Source organism: Pelodiscus sinensis, chromosome 5 (genome assembly GCF_049634645.1).
Source record: "Pelodiscus sinensis isolate JC-2024 chromosome 5, ASM4963464v1, whole genome shotgun sequence".
Classification (NCBI taxonomy): Eukaryota; Metazoa; Chordata; order Testudines; family Trionychidae; genus Pelodiscus; species Pelodiscus sinensis.
The window spans coordinates 7,403,114-7,425,238 of record NC_134715.1 but is presented as its reverse complement, the minus strand read 5'-3'; the positions used below and the strand labels follow the sequence as shown (position 1 = coordinate 7,425,238).

Below are 22,125 nucleotides of genomic sequence, written 5' to 3'. Positions count from 1 at the left end.
AAAAGAGATGTCAGAATGAAAACGTGGCATTTCAAATACCTCTGTCTCATCCAGCTCCTACGGCCTCGTGGTACATACGAACCCGCCTTGAAAAGAGGCCTGGTCATTGTGAGCTAATGCAAGGGATGATGATAAATCTAAAAAGAATGTGTCGGAGATATTTGCACTAATTTACAGTGCGGTTGTAATTCCCAGTGATCTTGCCAAGAACACTGTCAGCCCGAGCAGCAGCTGAGAGACCCAGGTTTGCATGTTTGCTTCGATGCAGAAATCTGAGCGGGTGGGTGTTGAATTAATTGGTGGCCTGGTGGCTTCTCTGGGGAATAGCATTAAGACCTTGATCTTGCAGTGACGTGTGTGAGGATTCCAGGCACGTGCTGGGGGATTGCCAGCATGCAGCTCATTAGCGTCAGTGCTGTAATGTGTGGCCCTGTCGGCAGTAAAGTTGCATGGGCTTTATTCTTGTAGGGCCCTAACACAGGCATAGTGTTGTGTTGCAGATGGGGGGCATTTCCCGGTGTGCCTTATTGCTGCCATTTATACTTGTGCAAATGTCTCTAATGTAGCCAAGGCCTATGCTATTGTCTAATGCAGTGTTTCTCAGCCAGTGGTACAAGTACTCTACCGGGGTACTTGAGAGAAGTCTTGTGGGGGTACATCAACACAACTGAAACTTGGAGAAAATTGAATTTTTGTTTTAAATTTTACAGCGTTTTATTATTTTTTGTACATTTTACACCCAAAAATTTCATCACCCACCCAGCTACGATTAAGTTGTTTGAACAAATGTGTTGCAATAGTAGAAAAATGTTTGTGTGTCTGAAAATTGTAGGTACTGGGGGTACTTATAATTACTTTTTTAAAAGGGGTATTTTATAAAAAAAAAAAGGTTGAGAAACACTGGTCTAGTGGTTCAAATGCTGATGAAGAGTCTTTGCAGATTCAAGAGAGAGGTACTTTTTCTTTTCCTCACAGTGTTTAGAAAGAGTCAACTAAACTTTTTCTTCAGGATCAGGCTTTGGAATAAAATTTCTTCTCTTAGAATTCACTGTAAGCAGGTTCCATTGTATTCTCAAACACTGTATTCAGCAGAGTCTTCTGCTCAAACTGTGCCCCCCCAGTTGTGGGCTGTACTCTGGCCTCCTACTCCTTCTGAAGAACTGTGCTCAAAAAAACCACAACTTTAATTGAAAAAAAACAAAAAAACAAACATGTCTTCCCGAGAGTGCAGATGTCCTGTTGAAAAATGTGCATTTGCCCATTCATCTGCATGGGATTCTAACTCAGCAACCGAAAGATGACAGGTGGTCATTAACAATTTCATTGCTCATCAGTTGAGCAGAAAGTCTGGATATTTGGAGCATGGTGAAGAAGAGCCTAAAGGAACAGAGATTACGACAAACCCAAATTGAGCAAGAGTCAAAGGGCAAACCCTGAAGAAGCAGAATGTTGGGTTTGGAGAAAGACTTGTACAAATATCAGTTATAGAAAAGTTTTCTTTTTCAGTTATTAATATTAAAAGCCTGTATTGTAACAATGGTAACACATTGAAAGATGCAGGTCAGCTAGGATAACCCTTTTGGGGCCTGAACCAATGCCTTTTTGAAGTCTATGGGAGTCTTTCCACTGGGCTATTGCAGTGATTTTTAACCTGAGGTTGGCAGACTGCTTAAGATTTCCAAAGGGATCCACCTGTCCATTTGAAATGTGTTAGGGTTTTGCAAATGAAAAAAGATTGAAACCTGCTGGTGGTATTGGCTCCAGGTGAATGTTCCCTCTCTAATCTTTTCCATCCGTGTGTGGAATAAATTTTATGTGCACCATCAGTAGCATCAACATATGTTGCTGTCTGCTGCCAGCCGTGGGAGCTCTGAAAGTCTGCTGGGTGGCATTTGACTCTCTCCTGGGTGGCTGCCCTAGCACACCACCTACAGGGAACACTGGTCCAGGCCCTTCTCACTGAATTCTCATCCAGTGAGTCAAGGAAAAATTGAAATGACACATGGGATAACAGAGGCACTAGTTCTCATGTGTAAGGAAGGTGAAATAACTGCTTGACTGGGATGATTACACTCTGACACATGGCTAATATCACCGGATTTATCACTAAAAAACCTGACCCAGCACTTTTAATATATTTCCTTTTCTGAGTTTTATACACACTGAAAAAGTAGAGCTACAGGTATGTACAGAGAGATGGAAATAAAAGTGGACAGTAACCAGCATAGCCTTTCTTTCTCTTTGTAAAGAAATGTATACATGGACTGGCCTCAAACTGAAGGCAGTGTTGTTTAGGTGGAAGCAAGAATTGAACACAAGCACAACTTGGTATTTAAATATAGTAATGGGAGCTGAGTTCATCCAGCACATGAGTGGTGTTGAGTGTAGCTCTAAGCTCTTGGTATGTAATGCCCTGTGAGTTATAGGGATGGTGCATGAAAGGAAAGGTATTTTGTGGAGCTTGATCTGGCTGGAGAAGTCCAGCAGTTGTCATGTGCTGGGCTCAAACTCAGCAGCTCCATAATGGTCTGACTTATTAGGCATAGGTTGCAGCTCTGGCTAGTAACTTAACTGTTACGTGCCAAGCTGCATGGGTGTGTTTCACTATGTAAAGAGTGTGTGTGTTTGATGTGTACTTGCATTTCAGAGCTGATTAAGAATTTATTACATCACCAGCAGGAGAATGGAAGGATAAATTAGATTACATTTTGAAGGCTGATCACTTCACTTCTTTTGTTGCAGTTTTTCCATTATGTCTCCAGTCATGCATGACTGTCAGGCTCCTGAGAGTTTCCCTCTAGAGTTCAGTGTAAACTGATCCTAGAAAGATGAGCAGAGCTATCTTTTAACAGAAAGGTTGCCAATGAGCTTTTTATAGCACGTGGCAGCTTCTCACTTGACGGGGAGTAATATGAAAGTCTTTCCAGTGTTTTCCCAGTGTTCTGTTTTAGGAAGAGAATAACTTCAGTGCTTCCCCTGCTAGGTTGCTTGTCCTAGTGACCCAGAAACATCCTGTGGACCAATATAAAAGAGTCATTAAAATGTATTACCTCCTGGTAGGTGATTGGTTGTCGATGGTGAATAACGGTAATGGCCATGTCACGACAGGCTGTGATCTGTTCAGAACGCCACATCTGGGTTGGGTTAGGCTGGCCAGCCCTTGGATAGCATCCGACTTTCTTTGGAACTTTACCTTGGAAGTGGTGATTCAGTTGTTGATCTTCCGTCTGAGTCAGCACTGAACCAATGTCCCCACCTGTTAGGAGGTATTCTGTGCTGCGGTCAGTTCTCTTATCACGTTGGCCGCTGAATGTCCCGTAGTGCTTTTGCCAAGAACACATTTGGTCAATTGCCTTCCTCTTATTGTAGCTAAAATTTCCTCTGTAAAATTAGTCTTCATTTCCACTCCTAACAAAATCAAACAAACAAAATACCCCTGTTGTGAAGTGTGCTACTGCAAAAGAGTTAATATAGTGCAGTCTTAGCTCTAAGTGAACCCTATATATACAAATAATAGAGCACCTTGTGTCCTTTCAGGATGATGCGCTATATAAATGAAATATATTAATAGACAAATCAGACATCAGAAATGGTAACACACAGAAACCTCTTGGGGAACATTTTAACTTGCCTGGGCACTCATTAAAGGATCTAAAAGTGACTATATTACAAAGGAAAAACTTCAACAACATAGTTTAGTAGCACTTAAAAGACTAACAAAACATGTAGATGGTATCAGGAGCTTTCGGGGGCACAGCCCACTTCTTCAGATGACTGAATTTCAAAAACCAGCTGCAGAACTTGGTTTCATTTACAAGTGTGACACCTGTAATCAAGGTTTGAACACAGACTTGACCTGGATGGGCCACTACGTTCCACACCCTAATGACATCAAAAGCTAAGCACCGGGTACTTACAGCCCACTCTATAGCCTCATTTAGCACAGACGACATATTTTTTTCCTTCTCTTTCTCTCACCATCCCCTCTCTTCCTCTGTTATTTATTTGTACCCTGCACCCCTTACTCCATTCGTCTGAAGAAGTGGGTTGTGCCCACAAAAGCTCCTGATACTATCTACATGTTTTGTAAGTCTCTAAGGTGCTGCAGAACTATTTGTTGTTTTTTCAGTTACAGACTAACACGGCTACCCCTCTGAGACCTTAAATGAAGGTTATGTATTAAAGCTTCTTTGGGAGATGCAACTTGTAAGATTTATTAGCCTTTTTTAAGGCTGTCAATGGCAGTTAAATGAAGAGAATAACTCTAAACAGATTAACTCGATTAATTGCAGTTTTAATCACATGGTTAACAAAATACCATTTAATGTTTTTGGATGTTTTTCTAAATTTTCAAATGTATTCTGTGGGGTAACTTAAATATAAGTGTACAGTGTTCACTTTATAATTTTGATTACAAATATTTGCACTGTAAAAAAGAAACAATAGTATTTTTCAGTTAACCTCACCTTACCGTACTGCAGTCTCTTTATTGTTGTAATGTAACTATGAACATTTTTTTAAATAACTGCACTCAGACAAAACAGTGTAAAACTTTAGAGCCTACGCGTCCACTCATTCCTACTTCTTGATTAGACAGTTCCTAAGACACAAGTTTAATGTATTTATTTTAGAATAGATGCAAAAATAAAAAGTTTACTGCTCTGGACACCCAGAGCAGCCCCTGCCTGTAAGGTGCCTGAGCTCCACGGGGCTGGATCAGCCCCCTGACCATGGCAGGTGGGGAGCTGCTCCAGCCCCCACTGGTTAACCGAACTGGTAAGCATCATATGCTAAGGGTCAACCTTTCACATCCCTAGTGGCAGCAGAGTGGTCTGCATTGAGCTTCCTGTTTGTGAACCAGTCACGTCACAAGGGTGTCAGATCAGGGAGGTACAACCTGTATTATTACATAAGAATCTCTCTTCCAGTAGAAGCACCAATATAAAAATCCATATTTTCCCCTTCCAGTGGAGTTAACAAGGTTGTACCTTAAGGTTTGGTTATTTCCTGCTTATGAAATAAACCATTGAAACATTAGCAAGTGCAATTTTTTAAAAAAGAAGTAAGGATTTTTATATTCCTGCTGATTTTCAAAGCAAGCTAATCTTTACTCTGGTAAAGAGAAATTGTGAGCTGATCCTCGTCCCTGTGTGACTGCAAGCAAATTCAGCTTATTTATTTGTGATTAGGGCACCTAAATATCTGTGTCTGTTTAATTATTTAAGGGTTTCCCTGATGCTCTAGTTTCACATAGGTGAAAAAGGATCACACTCGCACACACACCGGCTCCCACATACAGTTACATAGTTAAACGCATTTTAACATCCCTGCTTATGAGCCTATTTTTTTCAGTTAAGTTTTAGTTTTCATATCATTGATCTTTTATAGAGGCACATCCTTTAATTAACAAATAACATCCATTTGACGGCTAATGGCAGGCTTCAGTTTCAAACCTGGCTTTGATTTTCTTCTCCTGTCCTCAAAAGGAGTATTATTTTACATGGCTGTAGTTTTCACTTAAAAAGAAAAGCCCTTAAACAAATCCAGGAACCAAAGGAGACAGATTTTTCCCTTGCAGATGACATTGTACAGGTTGAACCTCTGTAGTTTGGCACCTTTGGGACCTGTCCGGTGCTGAAGCAGAGAATTTGCAGATGATCCTATACTGCTCAAGATAGTCAAGACCAAAGCAGACTGTGACGATCTCACCTAACTAAGTGATTGGGCAACCAAATGGCAAATGAAATTTAATGTTGATAAATGCAAAGTAGTGCACGTTAGAAAAAATAGTCCCAACTATATTTACAATATGATAGGGACTAATTTAGCTATAACTGCTCAGGAAATAGATCTTGGAGTCTTTGTGGATAGTTCTCTGAAAACATCCACTCAGTGTGCAGCAGCAGTCAAAAAAGCAAATAAAACGTTAGAAATCATTAAAAAAGGGATAGAGAATAAGACCGAGAATATCTTATTGCCTCTATATAAAACCATGGTACACCCACATCTTGAAGGCTGCGTATAGATGTGGTCGCCTCCTCTCAGAAAAGATATATTGGCATTGGAAAAGTTTCAGAAAAGGGTGACACAAGTGATAAGGGGGTTTGGAATGGGTCCCATATAAAGGGAGATTAAAAAGACTGGGACTTTTCAGCTTAGAAAAGAGGAGACTAAGGGGGAATATGATTGAGGTCTAAAAAATCATGACTGGTATGGAAAAAGTATCAGAGGGGTAGCCGTGTTAGTCTGAATCTGCAAAAGCGGCGAGGAGTCCTGTGGCACCTTTATAGACTAACTGAAGTGTAGGAGCATAAGCTTTCGTGGGCAAAGACCCACTTCGTCAGATGCATCTGACGAAGTGGGTCTTTGCCCACGAAAGCTTATGCTCCTACACTTCAGTTAGTCTATAAGGTGCCACAGGACTCCTCGCCGCTCGTGTGGAAAAAGTGAATAAGGAAAAGTTATTTACTTATTCCCACAATGTAAGAACTAGGAGTCACCAAATGTAATTAATAGGTAGCAGGTTTAAGATAAATCAATGGAAGTTTTTCTTCACACAGCGTATGGTCGACCTGTGGAACTCCTTGCCAGAGGATGTTGTGAAGACCAGGACTTTAACAGAGTTCAGAAAAGAACTAGATAAATTCATGGAGCTTAGGTTCATCAGTGGCTATTAGCCAGGATGGGTAGGAATGGTGTCCCTAGGCTCTGTCAGAGGCTGGGAATGAGTGTCGGGAGAGGGATTGCTTGATGATTCCCTGTTCTGTTCGCTCCCTCTGGGGCATCTGGCATTGGCCACTCTCAGAAGACAGAATACTGGGCTAGATGGTCCTTTGGTCTGACCCAGTGTGGCTGTTCTTATGTTCTTATGTAATTTGCCGGGCCATAGGAAGTTGATATTATCTTTCAGCATTACCAACACTTTCACTGCTTACTGGGTATTTAAAAGACATTTAGGGGTAAGTTAGAGCTAAATAACAGCACCGAATACTGAGAACCAGGACTTGTGGCTGTGAACAAATTTTATAGAACTGTGGGAAATTTGATCAGACCCCCTGATAAGTGGACATCTGGCTAACTAAAATCATGCCGGACTAGAGGTATTGCTGGGCTAAAAGGCGCCAGACTAGAATGATCCAAACTATAGCATCTGCTGTCTTCAAGACTGATATGTATAAATGATCGGTGACTCAGCTGGTATGAGAATGGGGTTTTGCTAAGTCATGCCCTATTTATGCTCATGGAATTTTGAAAAACACTGAGTTGGCTTGGCTTTGGTCCTACTGAAGTCCCCTTACGTTTTATCGTTGATTACAATGGGACTCACTAGCGTTAGTTTAAGACTCATGGTATGTTTATTCTGTAATGAAAAATTATGACTGCAGAATGTGTAGACACACCAGAGCTAGCTGATCTGGCGTGACCAAAGCTACTATAGATATGTCTTTGTACTGCTGTGACACCTCCTGTGACTGCAGTCTGAGTGTATTTGAAAATCCCACCATATGTACCGAACACATCTTGTCTGATGTACCGGACAGTAAGCACAAGTGTGTTTTGCTATCAATTCTGCATAATGGCTGAGAGTTCTAGCTCTTTAGATGTCAGTCTGCCTTCCTTTGTGAAAGCGTTGTGAGCTGAGTGGAGTTGGTTCAGGCAAAATACTAGTATTTTTGTCCTTGTACTACAGAAACAAATCTGTGTTAAAATCATTCCTGTCTGCAGCAGGCTGCATTGTCAATTAAACTGTTAAGAAAAGACTTGTGGAAGTGGAGACATTATATTGATGTTTTAATAGAAATCAATGGCAAGTCTGGTTTTATGTTTTGAAAAGAAGACTTTAGAAGTTTGAGGGCGCCACTTTACTGTGCTGGCTTGCATCACTCCCTGATGAAATCCAACACAACATTTCTCAGGGTCACATGGATTCAGGGTCCTTCGTTAACCAAGAACAGCCAGATTTACAATTGCAATAGGAAGAGCAAATGTTTTAGAAGAACTAAAATATTTTGCTTACTACCAAGGCCATGTAGTCTCTTTTAGTTATGCAGAGCATTTACTTACAATGAGACTCTCCTGTCAAGGACAACTTTCAAGTGCAGTAGGGCAGGCTCAGAACAGGAATCCTTGGGGCTGCATGATTGTCAATAACTGAAGACTTTGTTTTAGAAGAAGTCTCTCCTACTTAAGACCATCTTCTCACCTTACAGAGAACCTGCAGTGAATGTTAAAATACAAAATTGATTTCCATGGAAAGCTCAAGTTCTACACTTGGGACTGACTTCACTGTGGGATCAAGCAGGAGAATCTGGACTGTGATTTGAGGCAACAAATATCTAAAATAACCATTCCCAAACTGGGTTGCTGAGTTCTTGCTGGCTGTTCACAGAGAACTGAGACACTACAGGGGAATGGTTTTGATTCTCTCTAGCTCAGGGATGGGCAACCGTGAATAGTGGGTGGGTTGCATGGGTAGCACCTCAGTGGAAAACAGCAGCCTGTGACCCTCTAGGGTACCACTTGTGGCCCCATGGCCCTCCTCACCTGGCTGTCCCCCTCCTCCATGTGCCTCACACACTGGGGCACTGGAGCCCCGCACTTACCTGCTCCTCCTCACCAACACTTTCGGCGTGCACAAATCACCTTATTTGTGCTCCATGCCTACTCTTTCCCCTTCCTCCCAGATCTTGAACAGCTGATTCATAGTGTTCCAGCTCTGGGAGGGAGAGGGAAGAGTGGGGACAGAGCGTAAATCAGGTGATTTGTATGCTCTGAAAGTGCTGGGAAGGAGGCGGGGGGGAAGGGAGATGCGTTGGTAAGTGGAGGGCTCTGGTTCCCCAGTGCACAAGAGGCGTGTGAGGGAGGGGAGCAGCCTGTGGGTCTGTGTGCCATAGGTCCACTGGTCTAACTGCTCCTTTTAGGTATCTACCAATATTTGTATTTTTAACTGCCTTTAATACAAACAAGTTTTCATGCGGTTACTTTTCCATGTCAGAATGTAATAAAGTTGTCTCAGCCATGTTACATGATCATGTATGGGAAGTGGGGGGATGTTCATGGCACAGTCTCTGAATTTTCCTAGCAGATGTGTTTCTGCTGTAAAACATTTCTGGGCCAGTCTGTATTGAAGCTGATTAACCCCAAACAAGTGGGGTTAAATGCATCTTTTTCAAATTTGCTGCAGTTCAAAAGCAATTGTTTACAACCAAGAAGGAGAGAATAGGTTGAAAAATGGTCTACACACAAACACATGCGCTGCTTTGAAATTGACTTTACACAGGCTTCTACATTAATCAAGTTTTTAAAACCTTTCTTACCTCTTCTATGCATTTTGGAAAGATAATGCAAGATTCTCTGATAAGCTCATTAATTTGCTGTGTACATTTAAATGGATCACTTCATGGGAGATAAAATTCAAGTGTTTGGTCTCTGCTTCTCATGTAAATAGCTGGAAGAGCAAAAATCTATCCATTTAAGTATCTCTGAGAACAGGTAGCTGATTTGCCTCTCATGCCATGTGGTCATTCTGAAATGTACGAGGAACTCCCCTGCCCCCAAATAAACTAACTTTCTCTCCCTTAAACTCCATCAGATGTGACCGAAAGATACAGCAATGTGTCCTGCCAGGCAATTTTGAGAATGAGTAACAGCAACATTAATAAACAGAATTGTATCCGTGGAGATGGTCAGTGGATCACTTTGTTAGAGGGAGATCAGTGAAATTGGAAGATGCCACCGTCTTTTCAGGAGGGCTGGTATCAAACATAATTTAAGAAAATACTCTGAACTAGGGGTATAGCATTTCAATGCCTCTGAAAACAAACCTTTGTTGGCTGAGGTAATACTGGCATCTCGGTGAAAAAACTCTAGAGGCTATAAAATTATGATCCTCAACTGATCTTCTTATGCATTTTAAATAAAACCTCCAAACTCTCAGAATCTCTGCATCTGAAACAGGTGGGATTTTCCCATGTGTAACTTTGCAAACAAGCCAAGAAGCCAGCAGATACTGGATTCTTTGCGTTCCAAAGAGTCTCCTGTCCCTCTTCTCTTCTCTTTCTCCTGATGAGGAATCCTCTAGGAAGACCCAGTCCAGAAAACTGGTGAATCCTCAAGAAAAAAATAATTTGTTTGGAGTTCTGTCTTAAGCCCCAAACAGAAGAGGATAGGGTACCATGCCTGTAACAGGCAGCATGATAGGGCACTAGAATTGGATTCAGGACACCCAAGTTCTGTTCTCTAAGCTCTGTCACTGACCAGCTAGGTCACCATGGGCAAGGAATTTCACGTTTCCTTGCCTCAGTTTCCGCTCCCATTCTTTCTTGTCCATTTGAATTGTAAACATTTTGAGAGTAGAGATGATCTCTCATATGCGGGGTGGGGGGGAGAAGGTGTGTGTGTGTGTGTGTGTGTGTATATACCAGTGTAGTGTTTTTTGTTGAATAATAACTTCTCTCCAGAACTTCTACATCATCCACAAAACTTGTGCAAAACCTCTGATCAATCTTGTTCAGTGTACTTATGCGCACGTTAAAAAGTTAGTAATTTTTTTTACTTAATGCAAGGCTTTAAAAGTAAGTACCATTTACCTTGCACCTATGAGCTTAAGTATAGGAGCACTGGATTGGAAAGAAATGTTTACAATCCCCAAAACTCTCTGTTGAATTAGGAATGTGACCAGGAAAAGCCCTAAATTGTAACACAAGTGATATTATAAGTAGATATTATGGTGAAGAATGACTATGGATGTAGTATGTGTATCTTTGCATGTGAGCAGTTCTGCATTGCTGAACTTTGTTAAAGTAAAACGAGTAGTCCTGTGGCATCTTAGAGACTAACAAAAAAAAATATATAGCATCATGAACTTTCATGGGCACAATCCACTTCCTCTCCTCTCTGCTTATCTGAGAAAGTGGTTTTGCCCACGAAAGCTCATGATACTATATATATTTGTTAGTCTCGGAGGGCAGGTCTACACAGCAGGGGAAAAGTTGAACTAAGCTACGCAACTTCAGCTACGTCAGTTGCATAGCTGAAGTGGAAATAGCTTAATTCGGCTTTGGCGCTGTCTACACAGCAGGAGATTGAAGGAGGAAAACTTCCTTCAACTTCCTTTACTCCTCGTGAAATGAGGGTTACATGAGTGGGAGTATGAAGTCCTCCTCCATTGTTTTGAAATAATGGCTTGCAGTATAGACATGCTCTTTGTTGTTGTGTAGATGTAGTCCAAGGTGCAACAAGACGACTTCTTCTTTCTTTTTTTGTAAGTTACAGACTAACACAGCTACCCCTCTGAGTCTTTTGGTTAAAGTACAAAGTCTACAATTCCTTGACACTAAAAATCCCCAGTGAAAGCTGCTGATATACAGTACATTATAGTTAGGTGTCTTTAGATGAGTGGGGCCTGGGAATTAGATGCTAATTTAAACGTTTTACTGGGAAGGCTGATACTTTTCTGTGTTTTTATTAATCTCCTTGTATAAGGAATTGGAAATTAGCGGGCATTAGTCAGGAACCTAAAACATACCAGCCCAACAGAATTGGCTATTAGAGCTGCCAGCTTGCTACTTGCACACAAATACCTTAGCTCTGCCCCTTCCCGAGGTTCTGCCCCTGCTCACTACGTTCTTCTTTCCTCCATGGTTTGCTCTCCCCCACCCTCACTCACTTTCTTTGGGAGGGGGTGAGGGCCCTGACTGTGGGTGTGGGCTCTGGGGTGAGGCCAGAAATGAGGGGGTCAAGGTTGAGGAGGTGGCTTCAGGTTGGGGGTGTGGGGTTGAAAGATTCAGAGTGGGGGAAGGAGCTGCAAGTTGGTGTATACAAGGGAGTATGGGCTCTGCGGGGGCTGGGGATGAGTGGTTTGGGATACAAGAGGGAACTGTAGGTTGGGAGTGGGCCAAGGGATTTGGCATGTGGGCAGGGGGGAGGGGTAAAGGCTTCAGGCTGGGGCAGAGGGTTGGAGTGCAGGAGGTATGAAGGCTTCAGGCTCAGGGTAGGGCCAAAGGATTTGGAGTGCAGGACAGGGTTGAGGGCCTCAGGCTGGACAGGAAGTTGGGTGCAAGGTTGTGAGGGTCTGGAGTGGGAAGGGTTTGGAGGGGACTCAGAGTTTGGAGGATTCAGGGCTGAGGTTTGAGCTCAGGGTTGGTGTGCACACTTACCTCGGGTAGCGGGGCTAAAACACCCTAAAAGTGGCCAGTGGGTCTTAGAGTGGGTTCTAAGTACTCTATCAGCCTCATTGACTGCAGACACTCTGACAATATATTTTTTCCTTCTCTTTCTCTCCCCATCCCCTCTCTTCCTCTATGTATTTATCCCCGGGACCCCTTAACTGCATTCATCTGAAGAAGTGGGTTGTGCCCATGAAAGCTCGTGATACCATCTACATGTTTCATTAGCCTCTAAGGTGCTGCAAGACTATTTGCTATTTAAGTTTATTTGGTTACAGACTAACTCGTCTATCCCTCTAAAACTATTTAAAAAGTAGCTTTTCTAATAGTAGTGACACAGATGCTTTACGTTTTTTCACTTGATGTAACCTATAGTGTAAGCGATTCACCCAATAGAGCCCGTATATCATTGCATCAATACACAGAACAAAAGTAAACTTTTCCCCCATGATGCTTAATCTTCTGTTCACTGAAGTATTCCACTGCTAGACAGATATTAAGAGTGAAAGCTGTGGTTTTCAAATTCATAGCTTTGTGGTGGTGGTGGTGGGGGGGTTTAATGGCAAAAGTCAAGATCTTGAAGACATTCAATGGGTCACAACTACCTTATTTTCATTTGAAAATCCCAATCTAAACTACAAGTTGGATCACTCTAGTCTGGCCACCTCCCTTGGGACCTGACCAGTGCAGAACCAGAAAATTTGCCAAACTACGGAAGGTCAGTATTGCCTAGCAGCATTACCAACACTTTTACTTCTTCCTGGGCTGAGAGGACATTTAGGGGCAACTTAGAGATAAATAACAGCACAGAACACTGAGAGCCAGGACTTGTGGCTATAAATGAACTTTATGGGACCGTGGAAAACTTGGCCACACCCATAAGTGGACAACCAGCTAACTAAAATCATTCCAGGCCATGGATGTTGCTGGACTAGAGAAGTTCAGCCTTTTATTAGTCACATTGCTGGCGATGATTCCTCCGCCCCTCCCTCCCCCCCCCCCCCCCCCCCAAGTTGAGTGTCTTTACTAGCTGGAGAGATTGTCTCCAATCCCAGTAGTATTGCTCTTCATTTTACTTCAGTGAGAAAACGGCTGGATGGCAGGAATGGATCTTTAAATTGAATAGTTCAGCATATCTTAACACCCAATGCAAAGTTTTCTTTGCTGTCATCACAAAAGTAAGCCTTCCTTGATCCCCAAAAATCGAAACCTGCGACTTTTCAGAGGCTGGGACATCTATATTGATTTTGACTTGCAGCCTTATTACAGACAAATTAATGTACATGATTGACGGTGTGCCAAAGAGAGAGGAGAAGAAAATGAGTAATTAACATATATAGGGTATTACTGATTGCTTTTATGATTATCTGGATTTTAAGGTATTAGCTGGAAAAATATCCCCTAATCCCTTATTAAAGATAAAAGGCAAGTGATTACAAAGTAGAAGGTTGTTTTTAGTACTGAGAAGTACTGGAAATATGTCTTGGCTCAAAAAGCAAACTAACCTTGAGAGCTAATAATACCAAGTAGTTCAGCTTAGTTCTTCTCCTTGGTAAGGGAATTTCTAAAGTTTCCCATGTGTTGGGAGGGGGGAGCCAAGACAAAGCCACCCTTGTAAGATCCAACTGGATGCTTGGCACTGGGACAGAGTACTTTGAATGTCTGCATTAACTGAGCCCTGCCTAGCTGCCGTGCCTCAAACTTTCAGCAGCTTACACTGAGGTTGCTTTACTCCATACTGTAATTCTATCAAGCACCACTGGAAGGTCTGCAAGCTGGCGTGACCCTTTAACCCTCCGCATGTGTATGGCCGCAATACACTGCATCCTGCTCCTGCTCTAGAACAATACTTTTTATAAATACCGATCACATATTCGTTACCTTAATGGTCCTGTGCTCTTAAAAACAAAATAGAGCTCTCTGGCTTGTTTCTGTAAGAAAGTCTAAGCTGCTCTGAACATCTCAAGTAGATATGTGTAATGGGGATGTTAACGTGTACTCCGGTATATGGTTAACCAATAAGCAGGGGCTCGTTCGTTAATCCTCTCGGCTACATGCAGCCTTCCTCTCCCCCCCCCTCCCCCCGCTGCCTCTCTATCAGAGGAAGCAGTGCTGGAGGGCAAGCCGATAAATGTGGGGACATGCTCCTGCCGAGCCACCTGTACCCTCCCACACTGCTGCCTCTGATAGAGGCAGCAGCATGGGGGAGAAGGGACAGATGGGAGCTGGTATGGGTGGGGAATCCGCTTTTAAGCTAACTCCCACATGTGCTGGCTCCCATGGCAGGCTCCCAGAGATATAGAGGCAGCAGCAGGGGGGCAGGAAGAGGGGGAAACAGCAGCTGGTGCTGGCAGGGAGCTGGCTTAAAAGCTTGCTCCTGCCCCCCTCCCCCCTGCGTAAATGTTTAACCGCTGGATTTCAGTGGTTACATGTGTGCACAAATACATGCATTTTAACAACCCTAATGTGTAATAATTTTCTACACTTATGTGATATTCATCTTTTCACAATGTGCTTTTTCTAGGTGTTTAAATTTCAGAACAGTTATGGGCATGTACACAAATTTTTAAAAAAATGAATGAACGTTAAGGAGACTAGTACAACTTAAGTGGCTGTGTCACTAAGAAAATGAAAAGGTTTGTTTTTCTCTGCCGGGTGTCTGTTTTAAAAAGGTGACTTCAGTTTTCTTTGTTCTTTCCAACTCAAACTGGTTAAAGCAAGGTCGTTAGATTCCTGAGCAAACACTTCCAAAAATGTGGGCGCCTAAATTCCTTATCTAACATAGAGATACCTGAAGAAATGGCTTGGCTTTTTCAAAACTGCCGAGCGCCCTTTGCAGTTTCCAGCACTCCCCAACAGGCTTGTGGACTGAACACAGGCCACTTTATTTATATGCCTGTGACAAAGCTCTGGCCTTCCCTCCGGGGGGGGCCACAGGTGCTGTGCTTCTAGATGGTTAGTGTTAGCCCCCGTGGCTCACTGTGACCCTCAACCTAGTCTCTTACTAGAGATGGGTTCCCAAACTGGGGGGGGGCGTGAAGAAATTCAAGGGGGAGCACGCGAGGCACCCCAGCCCCCCCCCCCATCAGTTGCTTTTTAAAAATTTTTTTTTTATTTTGCTCAACAAATTTTGCTGTTTTTGAGGGTGGGGTGGGGAGGGTGAGGGTTTTTCAAAAATCAGAAAGGGGGTGTGATGCCAAAAAGTTTGGGAACCACTGTACTGGAGGGAAGGGGGAAGCCTTTTAAGCCAACCTCAGCAGGTCTTTAATAGGCTGCAGGTGTTTTGATTAGCCGGTCTCTCTCTCTCTCTCTCTCTTCTGGTGTGCATTGAATTAGCTCCAAGTGCCTTCCTGGTTGCCCTGGTCACTTAAGAAACCGAAAACTGTTCACCCAGGGGCCAATAAATCTACCTTCTGTTAGACTTCGGTAGCCCCCTGGGATGGACCAGTCACAGCCTAAATAAGGGCTTAAAAGTCTGATGTGAGACTCCTGTTTTTGAAACTCTTGGTTTTAGTATCCATTCCTGGGTTAAGGATGTGGTGACACACTAAAGACATTTTTTCTCTACAAATTCCCACCTCTCCAGAGGAGATACTTGAGGTGAAAGTCTAAAAGAAAATGTACTCTGCAAAACAGGCATGCTCATTGGCTTAGTGCAAGTAGTGCGGAGGGGCGTGAGTGTCTGCAGTTACAGTAGCACCTGCTGTCTTCTCCTGTTGGAAACATGTACAAAATGAACATTTATATGTGAAAAGGCAGTTATAACTGGTTATACGTTTAAATGAAATTGGAATCTTTTGTTGTTGGTTGTGTTTCCAAGTCTGTTCCCTTTTATCGTTCTTATGAGAGATCTTTTCAAGACAGCCCTGTGACGGCCTGACAGCACCTGGTATTGTCTGATGCGCTTCCCGCTTTTGAGAAACTTCAAAATGTAGAGAGAGACTTTACATTTGTCAGCAGCAGTTCTGATATGTACAGTATTAAACCCGGTATTTAGCTATAAATTCACTGAGGCAGTGTGTAGTACATGGATGGGAACTGAGAAGTGCTCCTGCTACACAAACTTCATTAACTTTAACTCACTAAAGATCGGTATTTAGGATCCTAGTAGCCTGAGGAGAAGGGCAGCAGCGAGAAGTGAGTTGCTGAGCTCTCTCTGAGAGGGGGGATATACGAATACAGTCAGGCTAGGTCTACACTACAGAGTTTTTTTGCACAAACACTTCCAAAAAAGATTTTGCACACCTCAGGTGCATTTTTGCAGAAGTAAAACTAAAGAACAGAGTGGTTTATCCAGTGTAAGTAGTCCTCTTTCTTTGCATTCTTTTTGCACAAGAGCTCTTGTGCACAAAGGTGTGTGGGAACAGGGAACGGGGGTTTTTGTGCAAAAAGAGGCAATCGAAAAAAGCACAGGTGGCCATTCTGTAAATAGCAATCAGAGTTTCCTTTCGAGATAACATCCATGCAGTCTGGATGCTCTCTTGCTCAAAAGCACATCGCTTTTTCAGTGTGCTTTTGCAGTGTGGACACACTCTTGCACAAGAGGTTTTTGTGGAAGATCTCTTCCGTAAAAAGCTTGCGCAAGAAGCCTGTAGTGTAGACATAGCCTCAGAGGTGTTGTAACTAGTTGGTTGCATTGTTTTTTTCTGCGAATGTTAAGTCTAAGAGCTGTGATCAGAAAGGTGGTGATGAAAAAGCCAACTTTGTGTTTAAAAAACAATACACAAAACGGCACCGCGTGAAGAAAGGAGAGTCAAAGATGAAGGCCTCATTGTGATGCTGTCAAGCAATTCTGTCTTTGTTCTTGTGTAACCTCACAAGTCCTTTAGACTTTCTTCTCTAATCTAGTCTGCTGGCAGCCCGTAAACTGCGTGCTGTTTCATTGCAGTATTATGTGCGCAAACCATCATTCATATCTTCCTGTGATGTATGGCCACCCATTGCCGTGGAGTTAATTTGATACCATTCACCTCATTTTGCTTTGTTAGCAGTGTATTTTATAGAGATTTGTATTGAGTTAGAGGCATTCATTACATTGCCTACTCTGATTACCCAGACATTGTTGATCCTGCAATTATTCTAAAATACAGGATGCTTTTTTACTTTCACACTGGGGGACAGAGGAGAGGGGTTTTCCTGGTCAAAAGACATATTTGATCTATTTTTTCCCAGCTGATAAAATTTGTCTGATGCTTTACATACGATATTTCAACATGAAAACTGAAAATGGCATTGCAGTATGCATTCACTATCAGAATTGTCAAAAGTATGCAGTAAAATCTGCTTAGGTGAAATGAAAATGATAAGAAGTAGATCATCAAAACAGTGAAGGTGGTGGAGTTGGAAAGTAGATATTCAGGTTCTATTTCTTTTCATTATAAAAAATTAATGTGGAATCCTGGCCGAGCATTAATATTTGGATAGCAGGCATCATAGTCAAAGAGGGATTAGATTTAACTAATTTGTTCAAAGCACCATTCTGAAGGATAAGATTGATGGTGAGACAAGAGAAAAATGGAGTAGAGAATCAAGGATTAATATAGAAGATGGTGTATTGCTTTGCATCTGCAAAGTAATTTTGGTCTCCGGCTATCATTTGATCTAGATGCCAGTACTCTTCTTCATGCTGAATGGATGTATAATTGTGTAATTAGACACATTGTGCAAGAAGCCCCATTGATTTCAGTGGAGGCCTTGCAAAGTAAGGTGATACTCAGCGTGAATAAAGATGTGGTAATCTAGCATAATCTTGCCCTTTTGCCAGATGGACTAGAATTCTGTGTAATAAGGGACCATTTTTCTAATGTGTACATTTTGATTTGAGTTTCCTTACAAAAGATGGAGGGGAGGGTCCCAGGACAGAGGGATCATGTCCCCATTTTTACAAAGGAAAGGTTAAGTGAGGAGCCTATAAAATATGGACCTTTTTCTTTCACTTCTCTGTTACATAAAGTATTACTTGGAGAGTAGCAAAATAATTTATCTAATCCAGCATATAGGAACTAGGGTTACCAGATGGTTGAAACAAAAATCCTGAACAATTCTCTCCCCCCCCCCCCCCCCCGGGAAAAAATTCTGTTGAAGGGGGAAAAAAGGGGGGGAGACCAAAGTTGTTGAGCAAAAAAAAAAAGGTCGGCAGCTTTGGGGAACCAGGTAAACATGGGGGCTGGGGTCGGGAGGGCTGGGGGTGTTGGGGGCCAGGGGAGGGTGGGGGGGTGGGATTTGTTTGTAGGATTGCTAGGTGCCTGGCACTTTCACCTCCTGGTTGGGGAAAAATTCAGAAAATATCGGACATTTTAGGACCTAAAATGTCCGGTATTCTCTGAATTTTTTTTACCAGACAGGAACCGAAAATACCAGACCGTCCGGGTGAGTACCAGACACCTGGCAACCCTAAATTAGGAACTAGTATATTGGATCCAATAAGTGATCTGTCTAATCTGGTATCCTGTCTCTGATCGTGGACAAGACAGACAACTTCCTGGGTGCCTCAGAGGGAAATGCAAAAAACCCTGTCAGAGGCCAGTGGGGGAATAAACTATCCATAGTGGATGTCCCTGTCACCCCCATACACTTTATTTAGTGGCTACAAGATGCCTTGAATTATGAGTTATACCTCCTATAACTTATCCTTTTTCTAGAACTGTTGGTGATCTCAGCACTCAAATAAGTGTCTTAATCCTTTTTTGATTCTTGTTAAGCATGTCAACAGTGTTTTGTGGCAGAGTTCCACCGGTTAATTGGCTGTTGAAAAATTATTTTTATCTGTTTCATATTCGTTGAATTTCAATTTTGTTTAATTTCATCTTTCTCTTTTGTCGGAGAGAACCAGAACAGTCAATTCCCTGTTAATCATTTTGTGAACTTCTGTCAAGTCCTTTTTTTATTCATCTCCTCAGCAAAATAGAAAGTCCCAATCTTTGCTGATTGTCTTCCTACCAAAGGGTTTACAGCCCCCAATCACTTCCATCCTGTATCTCTTCTGTTTTGATACAAAGAGGGGAGAGGAGTTGAGTAGTGATGTCTAGAACTGAACACATGAGAGGGCCCAGAAGGAAAGCACCATGCTGCCCATCAGGAGCAAACAGGACCGAAACCGTCTTTGTATGTCCAGACCAAGTGGACTTTTCTTTGGTGGTGGTTTCTGAACTTGGATTGCACAATGAGATTCAAAATGAAGGCTGCAAGACCTACTTGGGGGGGAAAAAAAAAATCTTGAAAGCCCTTCTCTCTCTGGCAGCGCACAGGAAGTCAGAACAGACAGATGGTAAATTGCCAGCTGCTTCTGTCCCAAGCTAGAATAGCAGTGGGACTATGGCCGAGGAGTGGAATCCACTTTCTCCAGTGAGCTCTCTGAATGATGGCTGTGCAGCGAAAAAAGAGTGAATTTCACCCTAAATGCTTAAACAGGCCTGTGCAAAGTACTAGAAGCGGTGGATGTAGTAAAAGATGGGTAAAGTACATTTTAAAGTAATGACGTTTTAACTGTACACAACAAAAGCGCTTTTTTACCCCCTATGACTCTACTCTTTTGCATTCAGTAGACATTAATTCTCTCCCCTTCCTGCCTTGTATGTTTGAGACTAGGTTCTAGCTGTTTGTTGTACAAAACCCTGTTTTTGCATCTGTGCAAAGGTTTCAAAAGGCATTTTCTCTTCTACACTCTCAGAAGTAGTTTTATTTATTTGTTTATTTTGGTAGAGGGATGGACAGACTGGAGTAAGTGCTATTTAGAATTCAGCCTTGATGGCTGATAGGGTATGGTGGGTGGTATTCCTCAGTGCAGAGTCTAGTAAAGTTGGGACATTGACTTTTTCTTTCTTCTCTTTTAGAGGTAGAGGACAGACTGGGTAGGAAGTGTGTAGCAGCTTATACACTTGCTGCCTATTTGATGTATAGGTCAATACATCAAACAGTTGACAAAGGGCCATCAAACAGTTGACAAAGGATTGAATTTCTTTAGGACCTGATCCAAAGCTGTTTGAAGTCAATGGGACTCTTACAAGGGACTTAAAAAGCCAATTAAAGTTTCTGAAGATCAGGAAAAAAAATAAAACCCCAAATAAAACCAAACATCTTTGGAATAAGTTAAACTCACCAGTTTGCAGAAACTTTCCTGGACAGTTCCTTGATTCAAGTAATGACCCATTGGAAAAAGTCCATCTTGATCCTTCTCACTTGTCTCTATTCCTAATACTATATTTTGTCTGATGTACCCTTTAAAAATGCCTGTTTTTCTTCTTGACATCACTTTCCTCCTTCTTTGTCAAATATACAGGGTAACTTCCCTTTTCTTCTCTCTTTTCCTTACACCCTCAAACCCACGTACGCTGGTCTGTCTTTACCTTGCTCACACACAAATGCACATGTACTTTCTTTAAGTAATTTAAGTAAATAAATAAGTCTTCGGATGTCCTTCCTCTGAGAGCTTATAAATAAAGGAATAAAGCAAAGGTCATGATCTAGTAAGCTTTTCCCACTCACTTATTATGACCTGCCTGCATTCGGCCCAAGCAAAGGGTTGATCATAAGGTCCGTTCTTATGCCAAGACCAGCCCTCCTGCATTTCAGTAATTACAAATAGCTGTTCCATGCAGTCCGAACTACTATTAAAAAAAGACCTCACAGTCATCCCCCCTACTGCTGTCTAATAATTAACAAACTCTTTAATGCACGACAAAAAAGACCAATTAAACCTAAAACCTTTAGAAAACTGCATGTAAATTACTTGTAATATGTTTCCATAAACATTAAACATTGGGCAATTACATACAGCGATAATTGCTAAAGTTTCATTAAATAACTCAAAGGAAAAGCTTCTTTAAATAGTGCTTTAATTATCAGAACCCCACTAATGGTTTTGTTTTTAATCACAGCAACCCTGACCTATATGAATTTAAACAGGCTAAGGCAGCTCAAATGCATTGTATTTTTAATAATGGAATAAAAATAAAGGTGCTTCAACTTTGTGCACTTTAAATCTTAATGAGGTTGCTCAGAGCACATGAAACCTTGTGAAAGCAATATTAGGAATTAAAAACGATAAAGAAATTAGACAAAAATATTGTTTGGGCTTCATTTGTAGGTAAGTGGGTGATATCTAGGGATCCAATGTGCTGACTTGATTGGATACCTGCTTGTGTAGTTTGAGTTGTTACTTTTAGCTTTTGAAGTATACGGAATGTTCCAGAGCTTGATATTGAGTATTGGACGAGGTCTCCTGTGGATGAATAGTATACAGTTGGGGAAACTTGCTGTTTGGTTATAAATTTGTTCCAGTCCCTCCATCCCAATCTCTGGATTTTATTACTTGAAAATGTGAGTCTGGCATCAAGCTCTGTGAGGAAGCTTGAAGCCAGTTTAGCCTCTTTGCAAAATCCTTCTTCTCCTTAATTTCCCCCTTTACATCTGGTGGCTAAGCAGACCCACCGATTCTTCCACTCCCAAGGGCTTCTTTCTGCCAATGTACTTAAACAGTTTCTTGTCATTTTTGTTAAGAGGGAATTTGAAAAGCAAAACAAAGACTTTAACTGTCTTACTTTCCATCTTACTTGCACTTACTATAGCTTAGCTTGGACTGGATTTCCATTTGCTGAAGGATATCTGTATGGCTCAAATTACATCTTGAATTTTGCCATTTACCTTATTTTCTGGCTTCCACACTGTTTCAGGGAATGTATGCTTTTTCTGACTCATTTATGGACGCTAAGATAGACCTTTGTGCTGAGTTTATGGATATAAATGTTTTCATTTTTGGTTTTAGGGCCTTCTGACTAAGCTTTTTTTCATTTTCTGGAAATATTCCTTTCTGAAGTTTAACAATTGATATTGCTGATTTTCGGCAATATACTTCCCCTGCAGATATTGAACTTAATTATCATGTAGTCCCTTATTAATGTCTAGTCCACGCTTAGTTTTACTGCTACAATGTGTTTGTTAGAGATATGATGTTTAGTTT

General features: G+C 41.8%; 1 protein-coding gene and 1 long non-coding RNA gene across 8 annotated transcripts in view; one reads left to right on the top strand and one right to left on the bottom strand.

Moving 5' to 3' along the window:
• The window catches only part of SLC4A4 (solute carrier family 4 member 4), a 242,172-nt gene that overhangs the window by 73,245 nt on the left and 146,802 nt on the right, over positions 1–22,125 (top strand). The gene's annotated exons all lie outside the window — the stretch shown is intronic.
• On the bottom strand, positions 2,877–20,403 carry LOC142829520 (uncharacterized). The gene is made up of 3 exons (XR_012903957.1): positions 20,266–20,403; positions 3,194–3,408; positions 2,877–3,012 (listed from the first exon to the last, which is right to left on the bottom strand). It is a non-coding gene; the product is annotated as an uncharacterized LOC142829520 (long non-coding RNA).